General features: G+C 43.7%; 1 protein-coding gene across 6 annotated transcripts in view; it reads right to left on the bottom strand.

The window, feature by feature from the left end:
• Positions 1-1,505: 1,505 nt before the first annotated feature.
• JAKMIP2 (janus kinase and microtubule interacting protein 2) overlaps positions 1,506-7,609 on the bottom strand; it is a 43,484-nt gene continuing 37,380 nt past the window's right edge. For 3 of the 6 annotated variants that reach the window (XM_088063459.1, XM_088063460.1, XM_088063461.1), the window contains exon 22: positions 1,506-5,658. The gene's annotated coding sequence lies outside the window, so the exon portion shown is untranslated. Of the gene's footprint in view, positions 5,659-5,688; positions 7,179-7,609 lie in introns of those variants that run through there. The other 3 variants (XR_015773998.1, XR_015773997.1, XM_088063462.1) reach the window with 3 other exon arrangements.

Below are 7,609 nucleotides of genomic sequence, written 5' to 3'. Positions count from 1 at the left end.
GTACAGGCAAATGAGCTGCACCCCACAGCCTTATCCAGAGAGGATCCGCAAAGTCCTTCTGATCTGACCTCATCCTACAGGCCCTGTAGCACACATCTATTTAATACTGTGTATTATCATCTTTAATTCTAAATTAGTGTATTTTAATATTAAATGTTCCATTTTTTTTCCAGTCAAAGGAAACAAGACTGCTTGGTTCAAATTCTTTGCTCCGTTCGTTATTTGAAGATTATTGTGCAAGGGAAATGAACATGTTTGAACTCTTTTAATAGTAGACAACCGAATCTGGATCCAAATTTCTGTGTTTCAGGCCTATTTAATGTGTTTCAGTCTTCCAAGAGCACTTTAAAGATATGAACTGCTGCTCTTGGGGACTAGATCTTGGGAAAGATAATGTTTGGGATTTTTTTAGTATAGAATACATTAATGTATTTGGGATATTCTGTAACAATCTGATATTCTTTAGCTTTGATTTCTTGAGTGTAAAAAAGGTTGAGGTAGGTATAAATACCTGGCTACAAACGTGCTTTCCATTTACTTTCTAAGATTTTCTTGACAATTTTCTCCTCAAAAGGCTGTCTGGCAGCGCACACAGCTCCCTGTGCCCTCAGACTGGAAGTGCCGAGCATTTTGTCTCTGTGACATCAACTGCCATGAAGTGCTGCTGTGCACTGCCGACCCACTCCTCGAAATGAAATGATTCTATGATTTAAAATTCATTTTAGGCAGAGAAATTGCAAAGATACGATGGGGAGGGAGGCGATTCCAGAGTCTGAGCTTGTCAAGGGCCGAATGTGCGGCGCAGACTCCCTCAGTGGAACAGAAGCGAGAGCCAGCCGCTGCCCTACAGCCGGTCACCGCCGGGTTACGGTCACTTCCAAGGGCTACGGTCACTTCCCTGCGCTTCTACCGAGACTTTTCCAAGCCGCTCGTTCCGTCCCCGGTCCGGCGTCCCCACTCTGCCCTCTGGTGGCAAGCGCGGGGAGCGGCCCGCCGCCTCAGCCCCGGCCCCGCCCCCGCCCCGGCCCCGCCCCGGCCCCGGCCCCGCCTCGGCCCCGGCCCCGCCTCGGCCCCGGCCCCGCCTCGGCCCCGGCCCCGCCTCAGCCCCGGCCCCGCCTCGGCCCCAGGCCCAGCTGAAGGCAAGGGGCGGCGGTTGATTCATTTCAAATTGCTGCATGAGCGTTTGACAGCTCCCAGGCCGTGCGCCGAGGACTGCAGAAAGGCAGCAGCTTGCTGTTGTGTTTTTGTTTCTGCACAGGCCTGGAAAACAGCACTGAATTCATCCTTGGCCCCCGCTGGGACTGCTACCTGCCGTCCCTTTTCCTAGTGATCGTGCCAGGACCTCGCTCACTCTTTAATCCGTGTACTCCCCACGCCAGTGTGCCCCCCACTCCTTGCTGTGTCACAGCCCCCCGCGCCCCAGCATGTGCCTCCGTGGCTCGGCTTGAACGTGATTCCTCTGAACAGACTCCAGATATGCTGAATATCTCTGTGAATGTAAAGTGTTTTTTTGCTTTTTTTTTTTAAAAATGCTGCAGTTTTATTTTTTTATACAAACTAAAACACCAGAGGTCATTGAATCCTATATTAAATACATAAATTAAAAAATAACCATTAATAAAACTTTACATACAATAAGGATTCTCTCCTACACATTAATACATATAGTACATATACATGTCCAGTGTTTATCAAAGGGTCATTCTGCCAAGTCATTTACAATTTGTTCTGGAATAGACACAAAAAAAATATGGAACAAAAAGTATATATAAAACCACAGAGGTGCTGATGTGAGAGGGCAGGGGAAGAGAAAACCCTTTGGATCACCAGCAGCTGTGTGTTTGTTCTCTGAGCCCTGCTCATGTCAGGAGAGCCTGGCCTGAGCAGTCCTCATGGGATGCCATAGAACTGAAAGCTTTGGGTTTCAGAGGATGTTTCCCACTGAGATGATGGTAGGGGGTTGGAAGATGAACACCTAAAAAAAATTCTCCATTGTCCTCCATGCACATTAGTAAGATGATGGAGCTGCAAGCCAGGCTGGTAACACTGCAAGAAATACCATTTCCTTACTGCAACTCCAATTGCCTAAATTAATTTCACATAACTGGGCCCTCCTCTGAGGTGCTTAAATTAAAAAAATAGTCTTCAAAATCTTCCAGCTTTGTCATTGGAAAAAAAAAAGCAGCAAGTCAAATTGTGGTCAAGCTGATTTGTACTATCTTCTGTGGCTCACCTCCTGCTTTGGCAGGATGGATAGCCTGAAGTGCTGCTACTCCTGAACAGCCTTGTTCAGGGATGCATGGGAGGGATTCAGGGCTGTATTTGCTGTTCTAGGGCTGGAGTAAATTGATTCTTATGTTTCTTGTTGGCTTTGGGGAGGGGAAGGTTGGCTGCAGTGACTGATCTGAGGGAGGATTCTCAATCCCTTGCTTAAATGAACATCAGGAACAGCAGAAAGCCCAGGATTAGCAGCCAAACAACAGAGAAGGGTCCGGAGAAAAGGATCAAAAAATTTGTTGCCCATGAGATGTGAAACTAAACCTGGAGGAATGTACCAGTTGTGGCAGCTAAACAATCTTGATTCACTTCTCCATGCCTAGACTGAAGTATACTTTCATAAGCTATAGCAAAAATTTCTATATACAATAGGGAATAGGTAATATGTATATATATGTGTATATATATACATATAGACACATGTATATATATATATATATACACACACAAAGACATCAAACTCATTTTGATCTAGCTGATAGCAGAAAGTTTGTATTAACTCATATCAGCAAGTGTGTTTTAGGCATGGCATGTGTTATGCTTGCAAGGAGAGAAGAGCAGTGGTGGTTCAGCTCCCTAGAAGGAAGAAAAATCTTTGAAAAGTTTGCATTATTCAGGTCTGCTACAGTCAGACTACCACCCCCCATCCCACCCTGAGCCCTTGGGAATGTAATACCTCCATGGATATATATACACACAGGAGTAAGGGAGGGCAAATTAGACAAAAAAGAGAAATTAAATAAGGTAACATGGGTGAGGGAGTCTAAATGATGAAGCCTGCCACAAGATCAGTCAGGTATGTTGTGAAAGTGTGTTTTTCTATCTGTGCCATAAACCTTCTGTACAATTGCCTGAAATAAATGTTTCTAGACAATTGTATTTTTTTTAAACCAAACCAGTGCTAGAAGTTATTGCACCATCACTGAAACCACGTGCTGCTTGTTCTTCTGCAAGAACTCAGTGCTTTAACTGCCAGCCCAAACACTGAGGAAAGCAGCCTGAAGATGTGAAATTACCTGATGCTGCAACAGAGGAGAAAAGTGAGGTGGGAAGAAGGAATAACCAGAGAGAAAGCCCCCTCTTTGTAGCTAACAAGCTGTTGTTAATCTTCTCGGTGATCTCCAGCTGTCACAGGAGTGGGACCACTCTTCCAGGGCCCAACTCCAGAGCTTCAGGACTCAGCTGCTAGCTCGTGGAAAGCACATGTACATTTGGGTCAACCTTTTCCACAGAGTCTTCTGCTAGGGAAAAGGAATTTGAACAAAAAGCATGGGATGTGCCTGCAGTCCTGTAATGTATCTACCTACAAGCATATTTCTTAAAAAAATGAACTAGCAAACATACAGCTTGGTGCCAGAACTCAGTAAACCCCTTGGCCGAACCAGAGTGTTCCAGGAAGATGTGGTCACTCTATAATTAAATTAATTTTAAGGAGCAGGGGAAAAAAAATCACTTGCTAATAACTTCTAATCTTCGATGGAAGGCTTAACACTATCTCCTGGCACTCAAAAAATAAAGATGTTAGCAGTCTTTGTGGAGAAACTGAGCCCCAAATTGCAATGCAGTTGGACAAATGGACATTTCTGATTAAAAGCCGTTCTGGCCAAAAAAAAAAAAGGTGTCTGTGAGGGCAGGCATCCTTGATACTAGAGGAACTTCCTCCTTCCTATGGCTAACTGTTTTTGATGTGCTGAGTTCGTCTGGCAAGTGACCTCACTGCTTTGTGCCTCTGCTGCTTCATCTGTAAAAGTAAGCAGGCAACCAAAGGAGAAGCTCTTTGGAAAACACTTTAAAAGCTTCTGATGTGCGTAAGATGTTGGTACATGTGATCCCTGCTTTGAAGGTGTAAGTAATGCACAAACTGTATCCTGGCCCTTAATTTTCTAGTTTGTGGTACAGAAATCCATTTCTTCCAGTTAAAATTAAAGCTCCATTGGAGAAGACAGAGCCTTGCCACAGGAACCCAAAATCTGAACAGGCTGGACTCCATTCCCCAGGAAATTAAACCAGAGGCACCAAGTAGTGCACTGTCAGCCCATCAGTGAGAATGGGAGGGTGGGTGCAGCTGGCTGCACTGCCTCCCTCGGCACAGGACCCTCACAGTGATTGCTGCAGGCATTCTGCTTCTCAGGGACATTTCTGACAGAGTACTGGGTGCATGGACCTATGGCCTCAGGGAGGCACCATGGCTGGGTTCCAGGCTTTGTGATTACAGAGGTAAGTAATGCATTGAAATTAAAACTACTTTTAGTTACTCTTAACTGGAAAAATCTAAACAGACTAGCAATATTTATTATTTGTAATAAGGTTGTGTTCACAAAGTTTCTCCCCCATTTTTGGTCTGTGTATCATTGATTAGGAAGCCAACTAAAAAAGTCAGTTGACAAGTTGAACCTAAACATTTTTTCCAAGCTGGGACAAAACAGTGGGAAGCTGATGCTTTATGAATCATGTCACATGCACAAGGGGATTAATTTTCCTCCCTGCCCTGTCCTCCAACATTTCTTTTCTTTCTCAGAAGCTACTCCCTAAGTCCAATTCAGTGCTCCTCAGTGGTTATTCTATAGTGAAACCAAGTACAGTCATTATCTCGATGGCAGTCTTTAAAGAGTATGAAAAGTGTCTGATAATAGACAGGCTGTTCTTCATGGAGGGATGGTGAAGAGAGATAAGGCTTCAACTCCACTGGAAACCCTCCTTATGCCAGACTTCCATTCCTTGGCCAAGGCAGGCAGTACTGTATTACGATCTCAAGCACAAAACATGGTGACCTGTCCTGCCCATCCTGCAAAAATCCAGATTTTTTTTTTTTTTCCTTTCTTTCTTCCACATTGCAGCTGTCATTGGTTCCTGAGGTTAAAACCAAAGAGGGAGAGCAGGAGTCCCTGCAGCGAGAAAGCCGCACACTTCAAATTGAGCACTTTGTTGTCAACATCTCTTGAGTTTCTCCTACTCTGATCTGTTCATTTTTGATCCATTTGTCAGATGACAGGGTGACATTTCAATGATTGCCCTGCACAGCAGGAATAGATTTTTCTATTGTAACTTTGGTTCCATGCCCAAGACACACTGACTTGATCAGCTGAAAGTTGTTCCTTCCCTTCAAGTTCTTCCTAGGTGATGTAGGTTGTCAGTTTATTTTTCTTCCCCTTTTGTAATTTCAACATACAGGATTTCATTAGATGCAGCATATTTCATAGCTTTAGACAGTAACTGTCAGGTAACAGATTTTGAGTGATGGCTTTAAAATATAAGGTGGTTGCAGTCTTGGCTACAGGTTGTTCATTTTTATAATTTTGAAAATAGGTGTAAACAATATTCTCTTCATCGAGGGGTGGAAGCATTTGCCTTTATAAGGACTTATCTGTGTGGTCGGGCACTCTAAAAGTTTAAAAAAAAAAACAAACAAAAACATATGTATCAGATAAATTTTAAGTTTTTAAAGTTCCTCTACCTACCTATCCCAGCTTTGCCAAGATACAGTCTATCAATCAGGAAGCTGAAAAGGTCAGTTTCTTATAGCTATCAGTGTGAAACTGATTTTGTCAGTATGAAAAGCATTTGTGAGAATTCTGTGTATTTTGCTAAGCTTGTCCATTTAAACCCCACAAAGTGCAACCCTGTGGTGCATAGAAGTCCCGATGGGCATCTTCACATAAATAGTATGTATAAGTTTCAATGACTCTTAAACCAAAGATGTCTAAAATTCACCCATAACAAGAGCCGTGGCAGCAGGCAATATCCTTAGGTTGTCAGAGCAAGCCTGGAATTTTGGCTAATGCAGCACTGAGACAAACAGAAACTGCTGCTGTTCTGAGAAAGCCTATCCTATGGAAAAGAACTTTGGGTCTGAGGTTTGAGACCAGGAAAAAAAGGGCATATTTTATCTTTGTTACCTCAGCATTCAAACCTACATAGTAAAATTCATTGGCCACAAAATCCACACAGACCACACTTCCTTATGTGATCACAAATAAGTGAATACATATGTTCACAAGCACAGAGAAAATGCAGGTAGGAAAACCCCCACATAAACAGGAATTAGCTTCTGGTCTGGATACTGTATCTGCTACACATGGTTTCCTTTATTTGCACGTTCTTGTCCTTGGTTATTTCAGTACAGCAGTGAGTCCTGGGTTCACTCTGGGTGAGAAGGAAACCAGAAAGTATCATCTGTGAACACACTGTGGATTTCTCTCTGCTGGTTAGAAGATTGGTAAAGGATAAACTCCACCAAGACATGAACGAAACCAAAGTCTTTTCACCATCAAGTGGCTCCCTAGGATGAGCTGGGCTTTTTGTTTGTTTTGTCAGGGATCTGTTTGAAGTGCCTTATGATAAGGCTAAGACAGTTCACTTGCATCCAGTGGAAGTAAAGCAATTCTGCAATATATATAGTATATTGTATATATGACAATATATATAGCTCAATAGTTGTAGGAAGAAATGCTGATGGCACACCCCCCATGCCACGCTCACCTGTGCTGAATTAAATCACCTGGGTAGCCAGGTGTTTTTTAATGTGAATGCATTAAAAACAATGCAACACAAAACAATGTTAGTTATTCTCTCCAATTCTATGTATTCCAGCCTCGGAAGACGCGACTTTGCCAAAATCCCTCTCCATCTTGCCAACACCATTCCCAAATTTCTTGTGTCTGGAGATTTCCCCTCAGGTATTGACGGGAGAGGATCCCATAGAGGAAAATGCAGGGGTGAAGGCAAGGAATGAGGCGCTTACCATTACCTTGTTTTTGAGGAACTGCTACAAGACTTGATGCTTTGCACCTGTGGAGTGACTGGCCTTGGTAAAACACTCTACAGGTATCATGAGTGTTGTGATGCTGGGCCTGCTGCAGCTGTCTTTACAGTTCAAGGGAGTTCACAGCAGTGCAGATCCTCTGGAAAAGCATTGAGTTTATATATCCCCCACACACACCTCACCCGTAAGATTTTTCCACTTTCATAGTCAACGTTGATTCTCTAAATCACTGTTATCTCCACCACTGTCGTGGCTGCTTCCTCAATCACTCGGCTCACTGTAATCTGTCTTGTTGATCCCTACCTGGTGTTCATAAAGCCAAACATGAAAAAGCAGGAAGGGAAAGGCAAAGGAATCCTTTCATCTCCTGGGTGATCCTAGGAGTGCCACATCTGCCTAGCAGGCTTTCTGGTGCTGTAAACCACATTTCAGCTCCTACTGATGCTTCTCGTCTGCTCTATGGGGAACTGGACCCCTGTGTGCTCCAGGGACCAGCCATTATGGAGCAACAGTGAATGCAGTGAGTGAAACTCATCTTGGCATTGTAGTTAGAGCAGCCTTCCTGGGCTC

Source organism: Pseudopodoces humilis, chromosome 17 (assembly GCF_049639895.1).
Source record: "Pseudopodoces humilis isolate 2021_Gansu_Grassland_sample_001 chromosome 17, ASM4963989v1, whole genome shotgun sequence".
Lineage (NCBI taxonomy): Eukaryota > Metazoa > Chordata > Aves > Passeriformes > Paridae > Pseudopodoces > Pseudopodoces humilis.
The sequence above is the reverse complement of the archived record's forward strand: the minus strand, read 5'-3'. Positions and strand labels throughout refer to the sequence as shown.